Below are 7,161 nucleotides of genomic sequence, written 5' to 3' on the forward strand. Positions count from 1 at the left end.
CCTTGATCTCTCTCCCTCTCCTTCTTTAAAGCCTTCAACATATTTGCAAGGTGGGCTCTCTTGCTAAGGTCTCTTTTAAAGGCTTAAAAACTTTTCCCTCTCTCTCTTCACTTGAAGGATCGAACAACTATAATCAAAGAAACTCGAGGAAGCCTGTAATGGCGTCAAGATGAACACCAACTTCGTGGATCTCATTCACAAAGCCGCCCCTTCACCTCACTCGCCTCCACCTCCATGAAACTAACGAACCAAAATCCCTCTGACTCCAAACCCTAGAATTCCAAGACAGCTCTGATTTGGACTCGGAAGAAGATGAGCAGACCTTCTGAGAATTAGGGCACAAAAATTATGGCAATAATTCCTCTGCTTTGGGAGCATTTCACTTCAACCATTGGCATCATCATTAACCCATAATCTCACAAGATCTCTCTCTACAGGCCATCAGCATCAATCACTTGGGAACTTTAAACTAATTCCCTTGATAAAGGCCTATTCTACAAAATTGACTTTGACGACTCTGCAATGCTTTCTTAGTGCACTCCAGTCTGCAATTGTGGCCTTTGCCATTGAGAAAAGAGAAGGGCTTAGAAGGGGTACTCCAGTCTGCCATTGTGGCTTCGCCATTGCACTCCAGTCTGCAATGATTTATTCCAAATTAGGGTTTCAGGAATTAAATGAACATCTTACCAGTGAAAGAGAATAAATAAATATCTTTAAAAAAAAAAAGAAGAAGACTTCCAAGTCTTAGAAATGTGCATCTTGTAAAGTATTTATCTAAATCATTGATTTTTAAGATTTTTAAGTATGCATAGATCTATTTAATTTACACTATTTTAAGTTTTAAATTTTATAAATAGATATAAAATAAATTTTTAGGCCATCATAAAGATTTTCGATACTGAAACATCTTTCGATAGTATTTGCAAGTACTCCTTACTTTACTTTGATTGTTTAGGACATCAGCCCTATACAAATCACACCCATTAAACAACAGAGCGAAAAAATAAACATAAAATACTTTACTTTGATTGTTTAGGACCTTAGCCCTATACAAATCACCCATTAAACAATCCTCAGCGGGGAAAAATAAACAGGGAGACATGAATTATCCCAAGGAGGGTGGACCCAAACTGTCGTCCACATGCTCACTGGATAGTGATGTTATCCTAAACACTGACCATCATCGTACAATTTTATGTTGGAAGATGATTTTGGCATGCTCCGATCATCTTTAATCATGTTGATGGACCACCAATTTTGTGTATCATTGATTTGCATCTCTGTGGAATAATCTAAAGAAAGAAAGAATTGTGGCAAATTAGAGGCATGAAACACGGTGAGCATGGACCATGCATTTGACCAATAATGAACAAATAAAAAGTAAAAAGTGATTTTGATTTCTCAGAAGTCAAATAAAAAATGATTTGAATTTTTCAGAAGTAATGATCTAAGTGCCTAAAAAAACAAAAGAAACAAAAATATATTTTGCAAGTTATGCTCTGTTTTTATTATTTGTGTGGATATGTGCTTCTGCGCTGTTCTTACTTTTGCCAAGTAAGAAGCCTACTTGGCAAAAGTAAACGTCTTGAGCTGTGTTCGTAAAATTGAACTGGAACAGTTAACCGAATATGGGTCAGAAGCGGTTTAATCGGTCTAATCAGTAAATCAGTCGATTCAACCATTCTAACAGGACAATTCTCGAGGCGGTCAAAAAATTGTTGAAAAAAATAAAAGAGATACAAAAAATATACTAAAATATAAAAAATATCTAAATAATGATTAAAAAAGAAAACACATTCAAATGACGTTGAAAATTAATGAAAAAAATAGATTTTAAAGGTGCCTAGGGGTATTTTTAAAAAATTTCGAAAAAGATAGAAAAATATAAAAATGAGTATTAATGACCAAAACAATTTCTAATCTTTACCATAATGTAAAGAATATTAAAAAGTGTATCCATAATATAAAGAAAATTACCATAATCAAATTCCATATTTCTGGGATTTTATATATATTTTTTTGAATTTTTTTTTACGGGTCAATCACCAAAACCGCCCTAAATCGAAACCGACCAGTGACCGATTCCGATCTAACAAGGCGGTTACCGATTAGATCACCCGATTTTTCCAACATGGGTCTTGAGTGAAAAGCCGACATGAATAGGAGGGGAACACGTCCGGATGCATCAAATTAAAAAGAATATGCTATGGGGAACACAACCTACATTCACTTGTCTGTAAAACCTTACTTTGGGTGTTTAGAAACTTAAAAATTCATCTGCCCTATACGTGCCCTTGAAACAAGAAAATTCATCTGCCCTATACATGCCCTTCTAAAAAACTGACATCTTAAAATTAAACAAAGACGGTCTAATTTCCAGACTACCAAATTTGGGTGTTTAGAAACTTAAAAATCTGACTTGTTATGAAAATGCTCACATGGTGATGCTAAAGTGGATTCAAAATTTAAGATTGAGAAGATCCTCCACCTTTGAGGAAGAAGATATACTTTACTCCTGCAAGAGCATTCTATACACGCTCATTAAGCAGTAACCTCCTGTTCCAGACTGGAGGTATGGTTGTTGATGCAATTTATCAAAGAAAGATTGTTTGCACTGGTATCATAACCCACACTTTCATTTCTTTGCATCCTTCTATGCACTTTTTCTTTTCTGGGTGTGGTTTGCATAAGGTTGCAACCTTTTAAACAATTCAATTAACGTGCAACTCCAAATTTTTATGATCGATGTGATTTTGATATAAAATTTTTTTGAGATGGCTTGAGAATCTATTATGATATCCAGTTATAAAATTTTAAACTCTAAACATGGTTCAAATCAAATAGACCTATAAACACATGAAAATCTTGAAAAGACGGTCTAAATAATGTATTGCAAGATACACTATTTCAAGGACTCAAAATTTTTTTTTCTTTTCATATTCATATATCTTGATCAATTAGAGGGTTTCCAACATCCAAACAACCTTTTATGATGAATTTTTGAGGTGCACATTCTTTTCATATTCATGCATTTCGATGTCGAAATGATCAATTAGAGGGTTTCCAACATCCAAACAACCTTTGACGATGAATTTTTGAGGTGCACCTTTAAGTCTACATTTTAAGGTTGCAACCTTATAAAAACGTTTTTGGGTTTCCAACATCCAAACGACCTTTTACGATGAATTTTTAAGGTGCACCTTTAATTCTACATTTTAAGGTTGCAACCTTATAAAAAAATTTTCCTTTCTTTCCTAAATATCGCTAGTTCCCTAACAAATCGTACCCTATAGATGTAAATTGGCAAGTTCACACACATATATCATTGCTTTAGTTGATGAGGAAAAAAACATTCCAAACACAGGAAAACAAGTACTGCCTTGTCAATCGTCACACAGAGAGAGAGAGATCCTAAATGTGTTTTTAGAAAAAATATCTCCTTACCTCATATTTTTAAGTTTCATTTCTCAATAGTCCTTAGGTTTCAAAACATATCTTGAGGCATAGAAATCTTAGGTTTTATACCTTCTAACCCCCTAGGATAATTTTTACCCACTTTAAACCTACTTTTTAGCCTAAACAAATTTAAGAAATACATCTTTTCTAAATCCCATCATTTCTCTCTCTTCCCCAAACTTCTCTGTCTTTCTCTCTCTCCCGCGAGTCTCCCTAAAGATACCATCCTTTCTCTTTCTTCCCTAAACTTCTCTCTCTTTCTCTCTCTCATGATTACCTCCGCCCAAGCACTGGCCATGGTCGGTTCCGATGGTGTGCAGTGTATATCAGAAAGCATGCACTCATTTCCCCCAAGGACGGCAAGACTCTAGTACACTGAGTTTGAGGAACTGAAAGCGTTTATGGATTTGAATTTTACATTTGAGGAGAGTGAATTGAGTCCTAGATTAAAATCCATCATTCCTGAGCTCCAAAGAATGGTAAAGATAAATGAGAAAGAGAATGAGAAGCAAGAAGAAGAGAATAAAAATATTTTCAGACCATACTTATCAGAGGCATGGTCAGTGAGACAACCAGAGAGCAAGTTGATTCAATAGAAAATACCTGAACTGAGTTAAAGCATGGATATGAAGGAGCAACTCAAACTTTGGGCCCATAATGTTGCCTCTACAGTGAGATAATGATAGAGAAAGCAAGGTTTATAACCATTTTTCTGCCCAAAAGAAGTTGATCTTTGTTTGTCGGACCCATGTAGCTCTAAGTGTAGTTCTGAAATTATGAAAGTAGGTAGTGTCTGCAAATTACAAGAGCCTGTAAAGGCCTGCTTTTTAAGCTTCCTCAAGAGAAGAAGAGAAGAAGATAAGATTTTATTCTTGATGTTTTTTGGGGATTAAATGTATGACGTCCACCTTGATCAGCAGAGAGGGGCAGCTTTATCGCTTGTTTTTATGCTTGTGGGAAACATAGGGGAAGAGAGAGAGGTTGAAGAAATATTGGGAGAGTGAGAGACAGGTTTGGGGAATCATGGAGGGAGAGAGACTGTGGGAGACACGAGAGAGGGAAAATAAAGAGAGAGAGAAGGGGTTTGGGGAATATAAGTGAAGAGAGAAATGATAGAATTTATAAAGTGTATATCTTTCTTATATTTGTTTGGGCTAAAAGATAGGTTTAAAGTGAGTAAAGTTAGTCAGGGGGTTAGAAGATGGGTGTGGTTTCTATAAGGTTGCAACCTTAAACAATCCAAAGAAGGTGCACCTCTAAATTTTATCATAACATCTAATTTTGGTGTAAAGCATTCTTAGGATTATCTCAAAATTTATTTTCATATCTAATTGTAAAATTTTAAAGTAAAAAAATGCTTCAAATCAAGTAGATATATAAACATATGAAAATCTTGAAAATGGACAATCTAGATAATGTGTTGCAAGATACACTATTTTTTGAACTCAAAATCTTTTTTCTTTCATATTCATACAACATGATGTTGAGATGAACAATTAGAGGGTTTTTTAATATTAAAACAACATTTTCTGATGGATTTTTGAGGTGTATCTGTAATTCTACATTTTAAGGTTGCAACCTTGTATAAAAAATTTTCCTTAGAAGGTATGTTTTGAAATCTTAGCTCTACGGAGAAAGGCAGCCTAAAACTGGGGGATATGGAATTATTTTCCCTTATTTTTTACGGTAAATGCTGCAGAAAGGATATCATTCAAGTGGGAGAAGTTTGGTGTCCAAGAATGTGAAAGGTAAAGCTATTTTCTATGGGTTTATGTTGGATCCAAACCATTCCTATTTTTTTGAGGTTCCCTGTTTTGTAGGTAAAGTTACATATATCTTGTGTATTTTTTTTTGGATAATTCAGTGAGGAAAACATGCCCCTAACTGTTTTTTCAAGTAAATTAGAAGTTAGCTTTTTGAAGGAGTATTAGTGGGTTAGTTTTAGTGGTGGGACTAGAAATCACAACCTGGTGACTAGGATGTGGGGTGCTACCACCATAACGCAGCCCCTTGGCATTCACTATTTTATAGGGTGGGATATCCTTTAGATTTGGGAGTTATGTTAAGCTGAAATGGTAGGAATGTGGCTTTATTTTATTATTATTTATTATTATTATTATAATAAGCCTTAGGTGATTATTATTCTTTAGCCTTTTCTCTCTATAGAAAACTTTGTAGAGAAAGAAAATGTGTATAGAAAGGTAAAGAGAAGAAGGTGAGTTCTTGGAGTCCTTGGATAAGTCTATAAGAGAGAAAATAGCATGTTTAAGAGCTTGTAAGAGAGAGCTTGAAAACCCTCACATTCTTCATATTTGCATGGTGTTCTTTTTATTAATAGAAGAGAAAATTGCTGCATATTATTCGTAGACAATTGTTAAACCACGTAAATATTTGCTCTTCGTGTTCTTTGATTTTCTGCACTATTTTTTCCTTTATATTTACCTAAACCTTGGTTTTTATCCTCTTTAATTTATATCAAAGCTTAAGGTTTGAAATCCTGCTAGGCACGAGGTTTGAAGATGAGATGGATAGAGGAATTTAAATCAAATATGAAATCCCAAAGTTGGATAATCTTAGAAAAAGGAGAAAAGTGTTGGTTAATGTTTGTTTGTTGTGTAAGAATGATGAAGAGAATGGGGATCATCTATTTTTTCATTGCCCGTATACTTATTCTCTATGGAGTTGGGCCATACAAAAAATTGGTGTACTTTTGTTTGTCCACAATCAATATTTAATCTTGCTTCTCAATTGAAAATTCTTGGTCTCCCTAAGATGGGTGTTATGCTTTGGGATATGCTTAAGGAGTTATTTTTTAGGAGATTAGGCTAGAAAGAAAAGATGTACTTTTGATGGAATGTCGCTTGAGTTACAAGACGTTAAGAACAATACTTTATATAGAGTTTGGAGTTGATTCAATGTCACCAAGGAGGGAAAGGGGGTAACTCGGTTTGTTTTTTAAAATAACACAGCCAATTTAGTTCTTTTGTGGTTTATGAAAGTCCGTCCAAAAGTGTGTTGGACTCTACCTGCGAGAGGATGCCTCAAGTTAAATTTTGATGGAACTTCTCTAGGAAACCTTGCTAAGGCCGGTATTGGGCGTATATGTCGAGAGAGTGAAGGTTTGGTGATTTTTTATTTTGCTGCCCCATGTGGAATGGTGACTGCCAATTATGCTGAAATGGCAGCTTCGCTACAAGGTATTTTAATTTGGAAGGATAAGGGTTTGGGGAATGCTCTGATCATTGAAGGAGATTCCTTAAATTTTATCAATTGGTGTAATAGATCTTCTAGACTTCCGTGGAGAATGAGATCTATGTGGCTGAAAATAATGGACTTAACAAACCTATTTTTATTTACTTTCAATCATGTATATAGAGAGAGGCGAATTTAGTTGCAAACGATTTGGCTAGGACAGGCTTTGGCTTAGACTTGTTAATGATTCCTGATTATCTATTGTAATCCACTATGTTTGTAATGAGTTTTTGAATCAATAAAATTAAGTACTCTTATAAAAAAAAAAATGAAATTACAAAGTTGGATGGTTTAAATATCTCAACCTAGAAATTGAAGATGCATGCAATATTTGGGTAAATAGGTTGCGTCAAGGTCTTAAATGCCAAAGAAGGAAAACTTAAAAAGAGATGAGTAGTAATTTGTTGAGAATGATCATTTGGCCAAGGCAAATACCTTTTGGATGTGCCCATT

Source organism: Amborella trichopoda, chromosome 4, assembly GCF_054954075.1.
Source record: "Amborella trichopoda isolate Santa Cruz 75 chromosome 4, AtrichopodaSantaCruz75HAP2 v2.0, whole genome shotgun sequence".
Lineage (NCBI taxonomy): Eukaryota > Viridiplantae > Streptophyta > Magnoliopsida > Amborellales > Amborellaceae > Amborella > Amborella trichopoda.